The 23,701-nt window shown below is 32.9% G+C and overlaps 1 protein-coding gene across 3 annotated transcripts in view; it reads right to left on the bottom strand.

Moving 5' to 3' along the window:
* LOC112683964 (discoidin domain-containing receptor 2-like) overlaps positions 1-23,701 on the bottom strand; it is a 180,427-nt gene that overhangs the window by 126,926 nt on the left and 29,800 nt on the right. For all 3 annotated transcript variants that reach the window (XM_025555241.1, XM_025555240.1, XM_025555239.1), the window contains one exon: positions 1,513-1,590. The gene's annotated coding sequence lies outside the window, so the exon portion shown is untranslated. The remainder of the gene's footprint in view (positions 1-1,512; positions 1,591-23,701) is intronic.

The following is a 23,701-nucleotide window of genomic DNA, read 5'->3' as shown; positions in this document are numbered from 1 at the left end:
TGATTCACTGTACTGTCAAAAACGTAGGAATGGTTAAAAATTAAAAAATATAGAATATGTTCACTCCACCGTAGTACAATTTAAATCAAGTAGTTCAATAATTATTGAATTGTAAATTATTTAATTGCATTATAATACAACAAATAAAGCTACTATCATTATTCAAAGTTATTTTTGAGAACACGATGCGATTGTTTTATTAATATTAATTATGTATATATACTTGAGATGATTGACTGAAATGGATGTCAATACGTATCGTATGATGAATATAATATGATCGTACATCGTAGAGCACCGTACATTTGTGAATTTTCAAATACTATATGTTTCTATTATCTACTGTATAATTGTTTGACAAATTTAACGAAATGAAATAAAAAAATTGTTTTATCATAATAAAGTGTTCGCATGTCATTTAAAATAGATAGACTATCATTATAGACTTGAACAAGTGTCCAATAGTAACGACATACCATTAACAACATAAATGTAGGGGTAGTAAATTGTTCAGTTCTAAAAAAAAAATGAAACTTCTGTCGTCCGAAAATCGCATTTAATGATGTCACAAACAAGGGAAATACCTGAAACGACCTTTTTTAAATCGATGACTTAACTTATATGATGCGTTTAATATTGCCACACACCGTTTGGTGGACTTGAAAACATTCAAACTATACGCAACCCATATATTTAGTTATTTATATATGATTTTCTATTCGCATTAATTCGAGTTTCGCGAACCTTATGACTACCAGTGGATTTGAAATTCGCCCCCTCTCTTCATAAGAATTTTGATATAACCCACAGTGACCTAGTATTTAATCGCTAAGGAAACGTTACCTATCTCATTTATCTTTTTTTACAACAAACGTATATTGTATTATTATAAAATAACAATTGTAAAAAAAAAAAAAAATATCTGGTTTCAATACTTTTATTATACTGTAAAAAAAAAAACCATCACGCATACCTTTGTATTTAACACCAGTAATCAATTAAAATGTTCTTTAAAAACGTTAACTTTTCGTAATCGTTATGAATCAGAATTTTTTTTTAACAGTCACAATTATTATTCAGTATATTCTGACACACATAATTCATACTTGAATTGAAATATGATTTCAAATAATTTCTTTGAGTACAATTCGAATGTTAACATAACAGTCATATTTCGTATTTTATTCAAAAGACTATAGTATATACCTTATACTTAAAAGTAATTATTATTTTTCTTTTGATAAAATAGATTTTTAAGTTTTTTTTTTAATTGTAATATTTCCAATATCAATTGGAATATTTATAATAATTATTTATAATCCAATATTTCTAATATCAATATTAATTCCAATATCGTTATTGCAGTATTCCTTCGATCTTAAGAAAAATCTTAAATTGATTTTATAAATACTTTATAAAAATGCTTAAATAAATATTCTACTGTAAAAGTTAAGACATAAGGCATACTTAGATGATTCAACATTTTAACGTTGAATAAAAAATAATACGTACGTTCAGTATGTTTTGAGGCTGCCAATAATTCCGGAGAGTCAATATATCACGGGCATCAGTATAATATTCGTAACATTCCTGCAACAAATAATGAGAAATGGTATTGTTGAACGTTAGAAATATTCATAATTTCATAGCGCTTTATGGTGTAATAATTATTTTTTCGCACTCACAGATTATGTAATACGTAACTATAGGTATATAATAATTTTTTTTGTATATTTTCATTCGGCTATTAAACGTATTGTAAATACATAACATTTCAAAATTCGAAACGAACAATGCGTGCGGACGTATTGATTGCAACACATCAATAGAAATATTAAATTAGATTGAATCCGATTAGAGTTAGACTTGAAAAAAAAAAGCCGTCGTGCAGCAACCCCGTAACAAATTCCGAAGAAAATGAACTATTGTATTATCTTTATAATTGACTCGAGCAAAATAGTGTAGGAATTGTTTTTTTTTCTCTTTTTTTCCTTTTCCTTCTTTCATTTTCGCCCCATTTCATACGGCATAGCGCAGTACGGCACACAGGGGACGAGGAGCGTGTCGAAATGGACTTGAACGATATAATTCGTTTTTCGTATATACGCGTTTCACCCTCTGCCACTCGAGTCGAAAACCGCAGCAATTAAACTGTAGGAAATTTTGATTGTGGTTATTCTTGTCGACGGCAATATAAGCGCGTCTTCGTTCATCCGTGGACGCGAACGGTTACTGCAGGGATCGTGACGTGATCGGGGCAAGGGGAACCGCTGAACCGTAATAACGAATTCCGATCGTGGTTCGCACGAGGTCAGTGTTATGCGAAAAAATGAAAAAAAAAAAACAAAAATTGATAAAATGCCGTGCAAATTATAGTACACAATATTGCACACGTGTCAGACGGGGGTGAATTAAAGAGAGAGGGAGAAAATTCGCCGAACCGGAACCCATTATAGACGGTTAAGTCGACGCGGTAATAGTTCAACAGAAACCGATTGTTGAAAACACATTGGCTCGCATGATCTACGACAAAAACGCCATTGGGTAACGGCTCTGGGATCGCACGAGCCCACTTTTCCGATTTACCATTCACGAGCTCATTAAATTATCCGCGTTATCCGCGAGTATGACATGCGTACGCACTCGAAACCATCGTGGACTCTTTTCGTCGCACTCTCGGGCGACCATATTATTTTTTTTTGATACCGTTTTTATGCAAATCCGACCATTCAACACACGTTCGTCGACGGCGAACGTTCCGTTTCTACGTTATATCAACGTCGTCCGCGCACAGTCACGGACCATTCCTCCAAACGACGTCGTTCTCTTTCACCGTCGACCTGCTATGCACCGGAACAAAAGGCCTGCACACGTGTACGATCAACGGGTCGTCGACAGAACATCTTCGTTGAACCGCCATGTTTTCGCGTTTTACGAGCTTTTGGCCATCCATATGCACACGCGCGCTTATATAATTTTTCGTACCACACATTAAAGGATTTTGTCATACTCTTTTTTCGAACGTTAACAGTAATGAGTAACGCGGTTAAAATAGTTGGTATTTTATTTAGATTTCACTGACGATACATCTTGGAATTTTAAAAATTTGTAAGATAATTTGATAAAAGAAATGTAGAATTAAAAAGAAATACCATAATATAGAGAATATAAATACAACATACTTAACATTTCGTATTATACAAAATGTGTCGTACTGTACACAATTTTAGTCTCTAACCGGTAGTACACGTAAGCCTGTACTATTCGATCGATGCCTACAAGGTATCCGAAACAATATTCGAAACTGACGAATTCGGTCACGTCCAACACTGTTCAGCTAACTGCTAGTCTTCGCTCGACACGTTGAAATCGATTGAATGTCATCCGGACTGACGTATAAAACACGTCCTAACGTCGGAAGCGCACACACTGTTGTTGTCGATTAAAACAGATTACGAGTATAGCGGTTTATGGCGCTTGTGCGCGTGTTTGTGTTTTAAAATTGTAATTCGTTATCGTTCGCAATGTTTTCAGGATCATGAAAACACTAGACACAATGGTGTAAGCATTTTTATTCATTTTTATCGTGCAACCCCAACGAGATGCATCGTCACGTATTACATTGTTTCAGGTCAAGTAAAATTTTATCGAATTTTTCAATAGTTAGACCCATTTTTTCTTTCGCACAAATGATATTATGACCAGGCAACTCATGAATTGGATTCGTTGATTTATTTTATTGCTTTGAGGGTAGACGTAATAATAATAATTCTATAAGTATAATACGCACGAGTGTATTTGCTATGAAAAACCAAACGGAACACTTTTGATTTAATACAAACCATATTATTATATTATATTAAATAATATGCATGCTTACAAGTAAAATATTTCTTATGGAAATAATCCCAAGAAATCGTATGGTATATGCGTAATTATTTTAATTCAGCCAGCCGTATAATACAGTTGGTTTTTATCGAAATTGATTTTTATCAAAGCGTAGTATTTGAAATTTTATAAGAATACTCAGTCAACAAATAATACTTTTGGAATTAATAACCGTAAATTATTTACATTGTTGTTATTCTGATATTTTATATTAATAGATGCCCATACACGAGCGGATTTTATAACGGATTTGGTCTGACGGACTAAATCCTTAGGTCCTTGAAAGATTTGGTTCGTTGGACTAGGTCCTTTAACGTGTCCACTAACGTGAAAATAAAAGTCCGCTATTTTTCGCGGAGCGAATCCACCAGCGGACCATATCCGCTGGTTAGTGGAGGAAATCCGTTGATTTTTATGCTGAGGACCTAGTCCTTTGGTCTTTCAAGACGTTCTGAAAGATCTGCGGATGTATGCGACGGACTACAACAGTTATCAATAAAACAAAAATTTCTTATCAAAGTCCGTGGTCCACCGGACCGGGTCTTTTAGTCTGTGGCAAAGCGAGAGACTTGAACCGTTGGACTAAATCCGTTGGATTTTAAATCTGCCGGATTGAATCCTTAGAACACCACACACGATAGGACTTTTTAGAGGATTTAATCCGTCAGAGACCAAATCCGTTATAAAATCCGCTCGTGTATGGGCACTTATTAAAATTTAATATTTCTATATAAATTTGGACATTTTACATATAATATTCAACAAGAATGTATTTTTTTTTTTTTTTATATATTAACTATTCTAAATTTTATTTTGAATCAGTTTCTATCCACGCACTTGTTTATAGTTTGAGGTAACGCAATGTTTAATTAAATTTGTAATTAGATATAAGCAACAGTTGCGGTTTTAAATCGGAGAAAATTTTATTTTATGATGTAATGCGTTTCGATCAAAATAAAGCATTTTATTTATCATGAACAGTACGTGTTCAACCTCCGACTGAACAACATGTGAAGTGTATATCTCTCGCGACCGTGCGCCTCTATAGCTCTCTGTTAATTTCGCTGGTGGCCAGCGTGCAGGTTATATGATAGTATTATTATTATTATCTAACGTGAAACATACGACGTAATGGGCGACAAAGATAAAACAGTTATTACTATTCACCTATTTATTTACCTTTTATTGTTATTATTATTATCTTTATTATTGTTATTTATCTATTCAATAATACTTCCTGCTAAAAAGACATCCAAAACTACTCACATCAGCTACTTATATCAAACGTGTGTCCATCCATATCTAATCAAGTAATTTTTAATGCATTAAAAAACATTGACATTAATCCCTGTATTATAATTAAACCACATAAAAGCCGGAATTAACATCGAGGGATATGAACACATTTTGAACGTCCGCCGTCAAATGTTTATAAATCAAGAAGACTTCATTAAATTACCCGGCTGGTTAGTTATCAACTTTAATCAAACCTCGTTTATAATTTTTTTTACCGATAACTGAATTACATGTTTTTTTATGCAAAGCTGTAGGACACATATCTGCGTCATGTAAAAAAAAAACTCTATTAAACAGCATGTCAAATACTTAGATCCTGAACAATATTCTAACTACACACAATCCAACAAAATCTAATGAAGATCCTACCACAGAACTTCTAGATGATATCCTACTTCCCAAACTTTCCCTAATAAACCCAACTCCACCTCAAAAAATCACAGATTGGAACATGGAAAATCAATTCTATCTAATCCCACAGCAAACAATAAAACAACCCAAAAAATATTAGAAATACCAACCAACCAACATACAATTCAAAAGACCTCTATCGTATACAAACACACCAAAACACATGTTTGACTTAATAGAAAAAATACGCCCATCAATCATAAATTGAACAATAAAGTACAAACTAACCACTATGCAATACTCAAAGCAATTAAATTAGCAAATGCACTCCAAAAAAATAACTTCTTACTCATCAGTGACTTCTTTAGTGTTCTAACAACACTCAAAAACCCATTGACCAAAAACAAAATCACTCAAAAAACCCAATCGGAACTAATCAACACTCAGAAAAATATCGTCTTCATGTGAATACCTTTTCATGTAAAAATAAAAGATAGCAAAATGGCCGACGAAATAGCTACCTTTGCTAGTAAACATTTTTTGAATAACATCATTGACTATATATCTTCCAATGACATTTTCACATTAATTAGATATAAAACTCTTTTGGCATGGCAACACCAATGGGATTCTGTCTCTCTTACCAAATAAACTTAAGTCTATTAAATGAGCAGTGAAACGGAGGAACACTCTGGACCTCAGCCGAAGTTAGGATACTGCCATCAGCCGTATAAGAATCGGCCACACTTTTCTTATACACTTCTTTTTCATCAGCCAAGATCATTTACCTATATACAATATATGCCACATTCGCGTCACTATAAAATATATTATTGAAGAATGTCCTATATATATTCCGCACACTTCTCAACCTTCCGCACAATATCAAAGAAGCTCTCAATGCAGAATAATTTTTAAAAATCATCAAATTCACCACAAAAATCAATTTTATTAATACAATTTTTTCTTAGTCCACATAGGTACAATGTATATAAATTAAATAATTTATTGCAATCACTTTCAAGAAATTGTAAATATTAAAACTGTACAAAAAAAAAAAATAAAAAAAATAATGGCGAATAACCTTAGCTAAGCCTGTAAATCTTTAAAAAAAAAAAAAAAATTGGGAGTATTCTACTTTACTTTGCGATAAGATAAAATTAATATAATTTAATTACGAGAGTATATAAAACTCTTTTTTTTTCGGTAATATTAACTGCTAATAATTGTTATCTTTTCTTATCGGTAGAAGAATGGCTGGTGAAAAACGTATCTTTATCAAACAACTGAAATGAAAATAATTTTTAATTATTGTTGAAAGATGAAAAAATGTAAGTTTTTTTTTCGCAGAAAAAGCCTAAATGATTTTTTTTATATAATAAACCAAACATTGTACGTTGTAATGATCGTATTTATTTACTTAAACCTTATTGAAGTATTGATAAAAAGTATTATTGTGTATTAATGATAAAATGAAATAGATAATTATAATAATTTTGCTTAATTTGATCAACCATAAAGACAAAACTATTTCACGAAACCAAACTGAATATTGCAACTTAATAATAATTAAAAAATAATCCACAATTTTATTAACCTATTATAATTTTTCAGGTGTACACTACGTAATAATGATCAGAAAAAATCTTTTAATAGGTGTGTTACCGACAGGACAGTGAACTCACCGGCGTTCGATGTCCTAGGTGTAGCAAAATTGCATAATTGGAGCGCCGGCGCATAACAAGGAACAAACATTAATAAAGCGGTAATGTTATATCTATATATTTTTAATCTTTAACCGATCTATTGATCTTTTTTCTTTTAATGCCAAATTATTATTATTATTTTAATATTTTTACGTATTTCTTCCGCACTGCCCTTTAAAAATAACATTCTACCGGAATTCGCCCCGGTCCGTTGTTGCGTGTTAGTGTCCGTCACCCATGCGCCCCTTATCACACGTAAACATCGGCATAGTCGGTTGCCGTTTTGACCGTCAACAGCATATATCTGGTGCGCATAACACCCTCAAGGTCTTTACACCTGAATTGCCACCCCTGTCTTTTGAAACCACCGTTAATGGTTAGACCCCACAAAAAGGATGAATCGATAATAACACGAACCACATATAATATTATATAAATATATATGTAATAGTAGTGAGGAGACAAAGAAGACGTTCAGATCGATAACTATGTTTGATTTTATCAATCAACCGAAGTTTAATTGGTCTCAATGTTTCAGTGACGATTTATTTTCATTATGACGAACAATAATATTATGTAGGTAATAACAACAATCGTTTTACCGTGTTCACCTTATTTGATTCGAGTTTTAACCGTATTTGTAACTGTGGTAAACACAAGTTGAAAAGATTAGGTTACTTCTCGTATATATGGAAATATATATATATATGTATAAGAGGACAATGAGGAGTGGGGTTGGACTGCAGGTGGAGTTGTTGTGAAAGGTTTGAATGGAATTATTTATTAACGACATTTCCTGAAAATCTTCTAAAAACATACGATAAACGACCGACTGGGGTAGGATTATGCATTACAAATAAACATAAATCGACCAAGTCCCTTCATATAACTGAAACCCGATTTAGATAAACATTACAAAGCGCTTCGGTGTGAACGGTATGAATAATAAGCGTGAAAAAATATTCAGAAATACCAAACGAATTAATATTATGATAAATCCGTGTCGAGAGACGTGGGGAAGATTTTCTCGGGTAGCGAACGAAGCGTGACGTCGGCGGAAGAACAACACGTGAAGCGCACTTACAAACGTTACACCGGCACTGGAAGGGACGATAAAAAACAAAAAGAAGGGGTAAGAGAGAGCGTACGGTCTGGCAGTTAAAACATCGTATTGTCAAGTTCAAAACGGCGACAAATTGCCGCTCGTTGGCCGTCTGCGTACCCCGCGCCACCCGACTACCCGTCGATAAATCGCCTTACCCGGGAATTATGGGAAGATTAATGTGTCCGGGCAACAGTTCCGTGTGCATTTAATCGTGATTACGTCCCCGCGTGTCTAATCACTCGACAATCAATCCGCCGAATGCGGACAGCGCAGCTAGCAGAAATGGCAACAGGACGAGCCGGTGAACGGTGACGAGAAATATCAATCTCCGCCGTTGAAACGACACGCTAACGGATACGATGTATTGCGAAACGAATCCACAACTGCACCTCTTTTCCCTACAAATCGATTGATTTCAATTTTTTATTTTGTTTTTGTCACATTTGTCCTCCCTTGCCATCCTTCCGCCTTAACGTGCCTCCCATCCACAATTCAGGAAACGATTAACGTCACTATAAGAACTGCGATTACGACGTATTGTCAGTCAATCTGCCGTCTTAACACACACACACACACACACACACACATATATATACTATACTATTGAGTATCGCGTATAAAAAAATAATACTCGTTCACCGTGCTTAAAGTTTGTTGTGAAATGAGTTTTTGATTAATGAACAGTGCTTATATACGAAAAATAATAATTATTGTTCGTATACATGTTATCGATAATTGCTATATATAGGCTACCAATGTTCATGTTTACAATTATTAATAAACAGTACAGCGTTATCTTCACATTATACAATTTAACTACTCCCGATCAACCGAATTATAATTGATTTATCATGAAATCATATTATAAATATTTATGTAAAGGTAATCTTCTCAATTTAAACGTTAATACCTTAAATACAATTTTTATGAGTGATATGACAGTGCTAAGTTCGTTTACAAAAACGATCGACCTATTGTTGTTTAATAATGTTGTGTTTATTGGACCAACATATACATATTTATTCTGTATAATTATAAGGTATAAGTAAATATTAATGTCACAATTTTAAAAGATACGTAGTAACTGCAATGCACATACAACATAATTATTATGTCCCACTTTATATAGAGTTGTTTCCATGGAAACAGAATGAAAAAGTGTGCAAGGTTAATGCAGTAAAGCTAATGACGGATACTCATCTATGGTTTTTTTGGTAGTCTTAAAGCATAAAAATATTTTATATATTTTACAGTTTCATTAAATTCGAGTGCAATGTTTAATTATTATATTGCCGTTGACGATTAAGTAGGGAATTAGGTTTTCTATAAATGGTTAACACGTAATTATAACGTATGAAAATATTTTCCGAAAGTATCCGTTTTTTAAACTGATAGACTATACTCCGCACAATGCACTAACACCACGTATAGTTCAATTTCTCTCAGTGCCTCGGGAATATTTTTTTTCGTCCTAAAAATCGTTTAGATGCACTGAACTTTAAAAACTTATCAAACTATTCGCTAGCTCATTTTACAATCTACAACAGTACCCTACTTTTTATTGATATAATAAATAAAAAAATAATAATTTTTCGAAAAATGTACATGTTACGCGCTTAAACCTGAATTAATATATATATGTATTAATTGTACCTGAGTATATGCGTAATATTACACTTTTTTTTCTACTTTCAAGTCGATACACATCTTGCAAATATGGCGGAAAAAGGCAAAAAGACAACTATCCAGAAGGAGAAGAGCGATGCGGTGATTATGACGGAGCTCGGAACACGAGAGAAATTTAATCAATCTCTTATCTCAGCTGTAATGCAATCTCGTTGATTGCATAGCGAGCCTCTTCCATATATACACATACACACACACACACACACACACACCGCGTTGGCCAGTCCTCACCCCTTAGAAACGTATCAAGGAGGCGTTTATTTCAATCGCGTGCAAAAGGGTCGGTTTTTAATAATCATTAGAGGTCGAAGTAAAACGTATGTTCCCGGCAGTCGTTATTTCCTTGGGTAAAAATACAAGGAAATCGCATAGGGGGCTATCGCCGATAGGCAAGGTGTTGTGTTCGGATATATAGCGGTGTTGTTCCACACTGGACTACAACACTTAAACAATCCCATCAGAAGGCATTAATTGAGATTCAGGTCTTGAACGCTATATAGCAGTTCCCAACGAAAACCACGAAATATACACGCATACACGTGCATGCACCCATACATGCGAGTTTATATCTACTAGATAGTGAATGAGCGCGTATGTGAGGAAGGAAGAGGGACAAAATTGCGTTGGAGGGTAAAATTCCTCTTCGAAATTATCGTGCGGTCGAAGAAGGACCAGAATAGGAGAGTGATAGAATGAGGAAAAAGAAAAAGACAAAGAGAGAGAGAGAGAGAGAGAGAGAGAGAACAATTCCGTATCGATTTCTGTCCGTTCGTAATCCAATCAACCGCTGTTTTTACCACCCTCAGCCCTAGGTGCTTGTGGTCCACCATCATAGCCGCCATTATAAATATTTATTTCCAACGTTTTCAAAAAAAAAAAAAAAAATAATAATAATAATAATAATAATAAGACAGAAAAACCATTATCTCTACGGTGGCCTTTTTCCGGCGACCGGATATAAAACCTGACCCACGAGTCCCCGTCGTTTTGCTTGCAACGCAAAACTTTATATGTTTTATATAGATTGTATAACCTATACTTAACTGTTTAAATCTAATAAAAACTAAATGTGTATCTAATAAACAAGCATAGGTGAAAAAATTTAAATAGAGCACCACGGTTAATGTTATTATATCGTTTGATATTTTTAAAAGCGAAAATCGGCCGCTCAGTAAATGAGCTTCATAGTAACAATTTCGTGGAATAACTAAACGTGCAGGACTTTTATAATTTTTAAACTCGACACCTTATTAAATGTAATAAATATCGCGTTAATGACTAGATACCATTGTTCATACCATTTTGTTCGGATATACGTTTACAGTTGAGGAATAATCACCACAAACACATCGAAAGCATTTGAAGTTGATTGATTATCTCTAATTAAATTCCCAGAATTTCTACCATGAACCTAGGATTTAAAACCGTATTCAAAAATACTTTTTATTTAGATTCTATAAGTATTTGACGAACAGAATGATTACATCAACGTATTTTGTACTTTCACGAAACACGTTTTGACGAACAGAACGAAGCAACAAAACAGCTTGGTGGTCGGCGATAGCCTGCCTTGCAGACGTCAAACAAACGACATTTTGTCAAACCACCCCGTGTCGTATTATTGTTTTGAAAACAGCCAGTGGTCGTATTAATTGATAGAACGTACGATGACCAAGGGTTGGATTTCAATTAGTTATTCAGTAGTTAATATTATTTTCCTACCTCCTTGACCTCGATATACCCATGTGCTGTTCGATTGTGATGAGAACATAAAAAATAAAAATAAATAAATAAAAAACAAACATAAATATAGAGAAAAAAAACGAGAAAAAAATCAATAGGGGAGCGTGTTCGGCTCGATGGCAGGCGGTAAAGGTGATGGAGGAGAGGGAATCGGTGGAGAAGGAATTTACATTTGTTTGAGCTCGGCTACCTGGAAAATCAAATAAACCGTAAACACAAACCGTGCATACATTCTTCAATGAGGGGCGATATTATTGGGTTTACATAAATTTGTTTGCCATTAGTGCGCGTTCGGGGGAGAACGATGTACTCGTGTATGATTCGTCACATTCGTCACTTTGCAACCCCCACCCTAGCACAGATACGTGTAAACGCAGTGAGAAATGATAACTCGCAAAGATAGCGCATATACGGACGTACGCGACGTGTACGATATGGGCACGTTCGGTCCGCCGATATGTTAGTTGTTGACAGCGAAACACCTGGTCGCGGGGGGGGGGGGGGGGGGGGGGCAGCTGAAACCGTTGCGATATGGGTGATACAAGTGGCCACAGACTCATATCGGGGGGTGGGTACTATTGAATTCGGTCGCGTGTAAACGGATCCGATTTCGAGTCACGCTCCGGGAGAGATGCAATTTCGCGCGCGGAATGCGTCGAACAAAAGAAAAAGATAGACAGTAGTACACGAGACAAACACGGCGCGGGACGAAAAAAACCTGCTCCTTACGTTTTTCTTTTTTGTTTCTTCCCCCCTTTATTCCCGCAGGAATACATGTCATCAAAGATCTCGTCCTCGGAAAGGGTATTCGAATAATTATATCGTTTTGTTTACCACTCCGCGCCGACCGACCGCCACGGCAATACGGTCACAACGTTTGGGATTCAGCGAATTTTTGTCGTCGTTGTGGTGGCACTATACGGATCTAAGTTATCGCGAAACACTACGGTTGGCCCCCACGCTACCGCGTAATTGTACGGTGTACGGAAACGTTCGATCGGTCCCGTGGACATCTATGACGGATAAGGACGGTTACTTCGAGACCCAGCAACTAATGAGATTCACGCACTGCTGACCTCACGTTTTCCATGCAGGGCCGCACGTCGGCGTACGTGAACCGATATTTCGAGACTTAGAGCGGCCTCTTACGAATCTGTAAGGTTCTAACGATATTCGTACCGTACAGTAACCGGTGCGCATCCAAAGCGGTCGGGGTTAGGGCGAACCTCTGCGGACGTAAGCACATAATCTGTACGGCCACGCAACAGCATTGTTGCGGCGAAAGGGACGCGGGTCGTGGGCATAGGGGTGTGGATGGAAATTAATTGGCGTCAGCTCAGCAACACGCGGAAACCGGACGATTACGCGTGTTCGCCGACACCGTCGCCGGTCTCGCACCCCATTGTTTGAAGATCGACCACGTCGGCAATGGTTCTCGGTCGGGCCGTGAACACCACGCGTGCAAGACGTCCCACCGCCTCCGACGATGACGCAACGACCGTTATCGTGCCCTCTCCCGGATCGCGATGGTTGGCCGTCGTAAAGTCTAACGGGGCCTGGAGCAATTTAAAACGTGAGTTTGAACAAAACATTAGAAATTCACATACATTATTTAAACTGCGCATTTGGAATACATAAAATCAAAATTCAGAGATTTTACGTAATTTGTTGGAAAAGCTCATGGTTTCAATTTTAAAATGTATAATTTAAAATCGTTTTTTTCATCGTATCAACTCTTGTCTCTTAAGTTTTTTAAATTGGTACAACTATAGAACGTACAATTATACAAGTACTTTGGGCATGAACGGTGTTCAGCATAAATCATTACTTACCAGTTATGAATTATACGGTTGCTTAGTATTCAGTCAAAAATCGAAACAGCAACAACAGGCAATACTTAAAAGTAATACTTTATGTAACTATGGGGGAAATAGCATGTTCGATGTTATTGTTTAAATCTGTGGTTATCGCGGACGGTTCACGCCGATGCTACGCCGTACTGTCACACTGATAATCAACAATTATTATTCTTAATAAAATATCTGTTTTAGTCATTTCGTGCCGCATTTCTTGGGATTATCATTAATTATAATTTATAAGTACTTTTTGTACAAACGCTATTATGCAAAAAATAAAAAATAAAATTATTTATGATTAATTTGTATATTCAATTATTTGTTAAATATTTATAACAATGTATAACTTGAAATTTAACTTACCCTACCATAGTTAACAAAAAAAATCAATGGATGTTTTGGCCACCAAAAGTTTAGGGCCTGGGGCAAAATAGTCTCAATTTCCCACCCCCTCTCAATGGTCATAGTCGTTCGTACGGTTATTAGCGAACCGACTATGGGAAAGTACTTCTTGTACGGTCGAAAAAATCGAACCCGCGGTTGATTCGAACGATCTCCGAAGATTCGGCGTTAATCTTAACAACCATCCGTTGTGACGTAAATGCACGTCTACTGTTCATAAATCATCCATAACGGCTACTGTACATCGTTGTTAGACTCTATGTTATGCACGAAAACCTATGGAAGAACACCTAACCTATGACATCGCTGTTTTAAAAATACGAATAATTGTACCAGACACGTGGCAACGATTTTTAATCATGGTTTTTATTTTTTCACTCTTGCCTGAGAAAACATTAGTGCAGTCGAACAGAATGCAAATCGACCAAAAACTGCGGATGGTTATAATATAAAGTTAGTATATTGAAACTATGTCAAGATGTGTAGGAAAAATAATTTTCTGAGTGCAAACAATATCGTACGTTTTCTAAGAAATCTGAAAAGTTTTAAATTATTATGTAAACATTAGTAGGTAGTTGTTTATGTACTAAATTCATGGCTGAACGTACACGGGTGTTCAAGACTCGTGTAGGTGTTGAAACACTTTCAAGAACTGTTTTGAATATTTTCAAATTAATGAATTTACCGTTTTGTTAAGCATATGTGGTTTATTTTTGATAACTTTATATGTATAAATTAAAGTAAATTAAAGTGATTCTCGAGTTGTTGAGAATTTTTAATTACCTTTCCGTCAAAAAAAATAAGACACAATAAGAAAAAGCATCGGAATTGATTCGATGGAGTTCTTTAAGCTGCTCGATTTTCGAAATTACTTAAAAATAAATACAATAAACATGGGTTGAAAAATTTAAATTGCTAATAATACTGGCTTACGTTGTATTATGTATAAATAGTGTATGGATAAACTACATATACATACATATAACTACTGGTAAAACTTGATGATTACTATTGCATGTTTTATACACATGTTTGTGAGTATAGTAAAATAAGCCATTCTCAAGTGATTTTAATGTCATCTTCGCCTTGATGGATATATATGAAACAATTGCATAGAAATTAATTAAATCGATACACGATCCCGCAGAATCACGTGTTTTACGCTGTAACACATAACAAATTATTAATTTGATTACATTGAGTGTATTTGAGTATTATCATACGCTTAATTTAATGGTAGATTTATCATGTGTTGAAATTAAAAACAATATTCTTAAAATATCGAAAGCAAATCCGTGAAATAAGTGACTAGTGATAAAAATTAGTTTTGGAGCAAGGTAATTGAGGACACAAAGAAGTGGAGAACAACTTTAATTTGTTGTGTTAAGTGATCTTAAAGGTCGGACCCCTCAAAAAAAAAAAAAAAAATATTAGTAAAAATTAGTTAATTTTAAAATATAAAAAAAAATAGTTAAAAGTAAAAGGCATACTTTTGTATTTTAACTCTAAATGAAAAATGGAACAGTATAAAGATGACGTGAACAAAGTTTCTATTTTTTTTCTTTATTTTTACTAGTATATTTATTTTTATTGAAGTTGAAAGAATTTTTCAACATTTTATATTGTCATATTTATAGTATATTGTTGAATTTACATTGGCAATACTTTGGAAGGCCATCTTTAGAATATTTTATGAATATATCGCAAAAGATTGTTCAAACTTGTAGAACTCTCATAACTTATGGTATCCCATGGTTTTTCAACAACATTAATATTTAATATTTTTCTTTAATATTTTAATTACGTGAAAATAATAAGAAAATCAATTCAGGTTTTAAGAAAATGTATTTAATTTGTAATACAATACTAGTTTTGTCTATTATTATATTATTTGAAAAAAAAATCTCAGACAAACATAAACATATCAATTCACGACAAATTGAAATTTAAAAATACACTAACAAAATAAGTGAAGAGAACGTATTTCCGAAGATTTACCATTGGTACAAAATTCAAAATAATATATTATACAATGGTATAAATTATGCAGAGGCTAATATGGAGTAAAGCCTATTCTTAAATCCATATAATCCGAAATCAATTGGCTTTTTAATGGCATATATGTACAGACGAAAACAGTTACTGTATTAGAGAAAATGCGATACATCTGCAGTGAAACGCTGTGTTCACTTACAAAGCGTCCGTTTCGATTATGCCGTTACGTGTCACTTTTAGTCTTGTTTTTTAGTAAAAATACTCACGTCTCAAGAGCATTCCTTTTAACTTTTTTAATATGTATTTGTTTTCGTTTCTTCTGTGCTGAAGACCAGTATTATTTCGTCCAGTTTACAGAGGACACCTCAACGTATACGGTTTTGTGTAAAATTCCATAGTGTACGTGTGTGCAGAAGAACGTTAAAGTAATACATAAATCGGACGCTCTTTGAGTCACCGGCTGTAATCAAATTTTCAACAATACGGACTTATGGTGATACGCGATCGAAATAAAGATAGGTACACTTCGTACCAATGTTCGACGATAGTATAACTGCAAAAATCCAGCAGAGTTATAAAAAGTAATATTTTCAGCTTATTTGATTTGGTTTTCAAGTTATACCAGAACAATACCAAATCGACTATTGTTCACTTTACTATTTATATTATACATATAATATAAATACAGTTACCCACTCGTTCAGCATACATAATATTGTGCACTGTGTTGTGGCGATTGCGTAACCATGCCAAAGAAACATGACAATTTAATATTATTTTATTGCAAACATTTAATATTTATTCAGATATCCATTAACAGTGTCGAGACTTGTCTAGCTAAATTTATTAAAATAAAAAAAAATATTCTCTATTATTTTATTCGAACGAGAATTCAAACTTTATATATCTATCTAACTCGGATGAACATTTCGGTCATCTTTTGTTCATTTATCTAGATATCTTTTTTTTATATATAATATTTAATTAATTTTTCAAGTGCTTTAGGGACTCGGGCATTTTTCCTTGCATCGCCTGGATACATACTACAATAATATTCAATATCAAACATGTTTAGTTGAACTAATAAGATCGAAAAAGAACTCTGATGTTATCCTTAATTTCGACAAACATTTAAACCCTTCTGAGTATTGAACAAATGTAGCTATTATTCAGCACAACTTTACATTTATATTTATTTATTTATGTATAAAAAATGGGTAATGACCCGTTTGTGTTAACAATATTAGGTTTACATTTTTTTTTAAGTATTTACAGTGTAATAATGTTTATATATTATATGCCTGGGTTTCATAAAATATAACCATATATAATAACGACTGTTAACATTTTTTTTATAATATCTATATTAAAAAATTGTAAACTATCGCGACGCGCTTAGCGATGCGCTATCGACCATTCGCCACCAATAATTATTTTTTGTTGTTTTTACAGCACGATCAGTCTTACTACGAAAAGTGTCAACATATAAATTAGATTCAGAAACAAGTATATACTATCAAATTTTTACCTAAATATTTTTATTTTTAATAAATGAAAAGTTTTAAAATTTTTACACATTTCAAACGTCTCAAATAAATAAAAAATGTTTTATTCGTTATAGGCCTGATAATTTTTAATTTTTTTTTTTTTTTTTTTTTGACAATTTAATATAAAGCAATTTTTTGTATTTATAAAAATGTATCTACTATTTATCTATATTAATAATGATTATCTTTGGCTTATTTTTTATTTTAATCTTTATCTGAATACATTTTTTGTACACTATCTTGTTAAAGATAAAAAAGTGTTTGTCTGAGATCAGCACTGTCCTTTAATAGTCATCCTATTGCCAATAATTTAATATATTTAATTAACGGTTTGGTGAAAAATATATAAACGTATGTCATTGAAATTATATATTAATATGTAACACGAGTGCATGGGATATAATATTAATATATTATGATAACATAGAACTCATATATTACGAACATTTCACTAGAAAGATGTAGAAATACATATACGTATCCAGTCAATATTTCCGAGCATTATAATATATAGTAATATAAAGCACTATAAAATAGTGGTTTTTCAATAGAAAAAATAATTCCGTGATACCATAAATACCAATTTAAAAAAATGCATTTTTTAGAAAACATTTTTAAGAGTTGAAAAGATGCTCAGTAACATTGAAGAAATAACCCTTCAAATTGTGGAGGTTTTATGATATAATTTAATGAAATAAAGTATTTTTAAATAAGAATTTGATAATAAAATTCAGATCACATGATTTTAAAACAGAAAATAGTTCGTAAGGCTAACTAAGCATATTGATTTTTTTAACATCTTTATCGTCTTATTTGTCGAAGTCAAGAAATGAACAAACAGAAACAAAAACAACACATGGTATGGGGCGTGACGAAAGAGAACGGAGGTAAGCAGCGAGTATAGGATGAAGTGAGTGTAAGAAAAAAATATAGGAACACCGAAGCCTAGGCGTAAATAGAGATGCCGACGGAAATACAGTGACGGGGAAACAAAGAAGGGCATGACGGAGATAGGACAAACAAATACATTTTGAAAATTCTGAGTTTCTGCAAAGAATATTAAAAAAAAATCGAAAAAATCCTTGCATTTATTTTTTTTTTTATTATTATTACTCGTTGAAAATCCACAAATTATTTTTTACCGACATCCAAGCGAGTCACGGTGTGTTTGATCTCAATAAACGAGGTAAAAGAGAGACCAGATCCGAGCGGAAATACGAAAAATTTCAACGCACGCGTATCGTGTTTGCTTCACATGCTGTTTTCACAACAACGGCATAAAGTCTAACCATGCCGTTATAATACATCAGTAATACGCGGAAAATAAATAAAAATAAATGATACTTCTCGGACGGGGGAAGGTGGTTGATTGTTTAGCATCCAACGAGTCGTGTAAATTTAATGAAATGCATTTCTCGTATAATTATGTGTACATGGATATATGCGCTGCGCTCGCCTGTGTGTGTGTATGTGTGTGTGTGTGTGTGTGTGTGTGTGTGTGTGTGTGTGTGGGTGTGTGTGTGTGTGTGTGTGTGTGTGTGTGTGTGTGTGGGTGTGTGTGTGTGGGTGTGTGTGTGTAGATGAGTGAATTCGAGTTTATTATAGTATTTGACTTCGGACAACAGTTCGACTCCAACCCTTCGACCGTCGAACAACAGTTGTATAATATTATACGTTCTTCACCAAATGCATACCACCGTTTCTAGATACCGTTGTTTAGTTAAGGGAAATACCGTGTAATTTTTGTTGTATTATATTCGTTTTGCCGGTCTTGTCCAATATTTATGTATACCATATTATTATTATTATTATTATTATTCACCCTTGCTGCGCGCCAAGGTGTACAACGTAAATGGCACGGCTGGAGGGTAGCCGAAGACCTAATCAAAAACGGGGTGGTGTTGTTATAACAACACGAACCTTTTTACATGATTAAAATTATACATTATATTATACCGACGGAAACCATTTTTGTGGTTGAAATAACAACTAAAAACGACTGTCAAACGATTCGGACACGCTGTTATGTGCAGGTAGAACGACAGCGTCGTAATATGCCCTAAAACGTTACACTACTATGTTGTATACATGTTGATGGGATCTCAGCCAATGAATACAAATCAATACTATGTTATTATGTGTGCATTTGCAATATCCCGCAGGATTCAATATTGATTCGAAAAATGAAAACATAATTGGATAACAACAATTAAATGTAATAAATAGTATTGTGTTTCTAAGTAATTAAACTTTTGTCACAATAATAATAAGAGTAACACTTTTATTGTTCAATTAGCATATTTAATTATATATGTTTTTTATAAGTATATAAACAGTTCATCAGCCAATTAATTATTACTTATATTAATTAAACCATGACTGTATATCGTAATAATTATCATGTATTTATGTTTATGCTCACTATGATAGTTTTGGGGATACCATTACTGTTTGGGTGTATCATTAATGGTTTTTTTTTCATTAAAAAACAACAGATTTATAATATTATAATTCTAATAAATATAATTTACAGTAAATATTATCTTATTTTTAACCATTATTTAATCAAACAAAATAAAATACAAGTACATTATAGTAAACGGTTTTTTAATCGTCTTGTTTTCATTGAGTCTTAAATCAACGCATCTTAAGCTACACCTTCATTATATGAAAAAAAAGCCAAACTTCTTTAAACATTAAATATCCGTAACTAACTAGATAATTCGTATTTTAACGTTTATTTTACTCTTCATAAGAAACATATTTTAATCTATGGTATATATCTACGACGTATAAATTGTATTTTACATTTATTGAATAATTGTGGAAAACGGTTAACAATTAGTGACCATATTTTATGGACTTAGTTGTTCCAAAGTTGAAATATTTCAGAAAGAAGTTTGTTGGCTTTATACTTGTTTTGTTTTGCTTGCTTCAATAAGTCCCCAACCTCCCTCCCTCCCGAAGCGCTTTACAAGTGACAAATAACTGGATTAATTCAATTGCGTATTCCTATATTCCTACACGACTGCAATACTTGAGTTTATAGTTGCTACTTTTTGGCAATTGACCAATTTCATTTTTATTCACAACAAGTTGCCTTGTTATCTGGGATTATTTGATAATACCCTCTGTAGGTAGTTTAAACTATTAGGAACGGATTAGCCAAAAGTTTTGTTGGATGAGTACATCCGTTCAATCGGAATTTAACCAATTTGTGCCCAACCATACATTTTTAAAGTTTTGTCCAGTGTTCGTAGGATCATTTTGCATGTTGTTAAATATGCTATTACATTATTGGTATAAAAATTTCAAAATAATATACGATTCAAGTGGAAAAGAAGTTTTTAAACTTGTACTATTCAATTTTTCCGTAACTGCTCAAAGGAAAAATGAAATATATACCTATCGATTTTGCCGGCCTACGTTGTTTCTGATAGAATAGAAGTGGGTTATACACCCTATAATCATAAGTAAATTTATGAATTCCCCGTAGGAGGCAACGCATCGCATAATCATTAAATATTAATCCTATGATATATTATTAATTGATGATATAATAATAGCCTATTGTGATGGAATAGAACAATCGAGTACAATTTATATAAACCACAAGCTTTTTTAACTCTGCAAACCATATAGTTACTTTGAATATGAAACTAAAATAATTATATCGGGAAAAAATAAACCGCGTTTTCTATAAGGATATCCAATGAATGCCGCGTGGAAACGAATAGTTTCAATACTAAAACAAATCAAAGCTATCATAATACCTTTTATATATTCCAATTTCATGTTTTTATATCAATTTAACGGTTCGATTTGGTTCGATCCACGATCATGAAATTTCCTAATTGTAATAAGTACATTTAAACCTATACATATTAAACTAAGATATTGAATCATTTTAAAAAATAAATGCACTATATCCAATTTTGTAATAATTAAAAATGTATGAACACATTAATTCAATGTGCATATTATTTGAAGCAGATACCTATGTACATAACGTTTCTCATTTAATGTTTTTGTTTTGAGTTAAATTCAATGTTAGTTTTAAAGAAACTTTAGACTTTAAAAAGATGATTGCAGCGCGTAGCTTAAAATTTAATTTACTTTTAGTAGCATATTTTATTAATAATTCCAAACGCTACAAATAGAATATATTTGCAACTCAAACAGGTAAAACCCTGAATCGCTCACAGAGTTATTTTTTGAAATATAAGATATTGTAATTTATTGCGTCGAAATAAGTTATAAACGTTTAAAAGTTGAAAATAAATAAACAAATTAATGATTTAATAAGGAGAATATTAATTTTAATACCACGATTTAAGAATAATTTATTAAAGTATCATAACTCTATAGCTATTTGCTCAATCTGAAAATGATTATGCACATCAGAATGCCCTTATGTTTCAATAAATTATGACGATAAATTAAAAATAAGAATACAGTGGAACTTCGATTAACTGTGCTCACTCTTCCAAAATGATCGTCGTTAGAAATTTTTCGTCTGAAAAGTTTTATTAGGTGGGACGCGAATGATCTTTTAAATTTCCAGGCATAGAGGCGTAGTTGAACAAAATGTTGTCAGTATTCGATCGCTAAAACGTGTCCGCATGAGAAAGGGTTCGAATTTTCTATACCGAATACTAGGGCTGAGGGAAAAAATAAATATAACCGGTAGACCGGAAAAGGACGATTTTAAAAACTTGGACAAGTGGGCTGGAAAATAAAACCACCTTAAAACCAATCTGTTACGTTATGTAATGAAATTTCCAAATTCATAATTGTTCGACCCGTGATAACGATGTGGTAAATTATTACTCATGTTTATATCGTATTATACTTATTTGACTGCAGTGCACCGCTTCAGTTATTGATATTAAAACTGTTACTCCGATTTTATGAGAGCGCAGTTGATCCTGAGCTGATTCCTTTCGTGGTTTGCAGACAAGCAGAAATACTGCGAGGGAAAATAGCACGAAGAATGTTTGAATTAAATTTAAAACCGTCAGTTGCGCGCACTGCGCTACATCCGGAGAACGTTCTATCGAGAACCAGCCAAATGGTAAAGACATTTTGAAATACATTATGATTTGCAATTGTAAATAAGCTTAGATAACCATAAAACAAAAAAAAAAAAAAAGATGGGATCGATAAATTTGAACTATTGCGATGGAAACCAAACTCCCCGGTATAGTGCATTATTTATTATATACACTGGCAGTTTTTTTTTTGTGTGTGACGTTAAAATAAGGTATTCTTATTTCCTTATAAAAATTACAATGATCCTGTGACACTGATCACTGATCATAGTCTTATTAATTTTCTTGTTTGAAACAAGATCAAATGTTTTTTAAAACGAAATATTATAATTATTTAATCAAAATATACGTATTATTGCAAAAATTTTAGTTTAAAAATTAATCTTATACCCAAATGACAAATGAAAACCGTTAAACAATAAATACGAGTACTTTTTCGTGTATTTCCATTTAAATTAATATGTTAATTAGCTACAGAATTACAAAAAGTATATAATTTCGATTAGTTACGAGCTGTTGCACATTTTTTCAGGCCATTTAATTTAAACGAAAATCAACGTTGTTCATCTTATCAAAAGCAGGGAAAATAAAGTAGTACTCCGATTTCATTGAGTTAATATTTCACATGTTTGATGACTTTTATTGCAGTTCGGTACTTAAATATTTTTCTGTATAAACATGGAACACAAAATGAACACAAAATTTCGTAAAATATGTTTCAAATATTGGAAGTGTCTAAAGCATTAATTATTCAACGAAATGTATTTACAAATCTACAAATGAAACATTCGTCAGGCATTAACACAAAACAAACTCACATTTTAGCCAAAAATTAATAATTATAAATAACATTTGGAAATAGTTGCTTTTTTGTTTTGAAAATACGTTTTTTTTTTTTTATATTTATTTAAACTTACAATGTGTCAACATATTAGATGTTATTACAAGGTATTATTTATATAATAATGATACGGTTAAAAGAAAATAATAATGATGTTGTTGTGGAAAATAATGGATAACTAATTTTAGAGAGAGATAATAATAATAATATATAAATTCTAAATTGACAAAATAT

Source organism: Sipha flava, unplaced genomic scaffold, assembly GCF_003268045.1.
Source record: "Sipha flava isolate LNK unplaced genomic scaffold, YSA_version1 238_pilon_pilon, whole genome shotgun sequence".
NCBI classification, from domain to species: Eukaryota; Metazoa; Arthropoda; class Insecta; order Hemiptera; family Aphididae; genus Sipha; species Sipha flava.
Note: the sequence above shows the minus strand (reverse complement) of the source record. Positions and strands in the feature narration are given on the sequence as shown.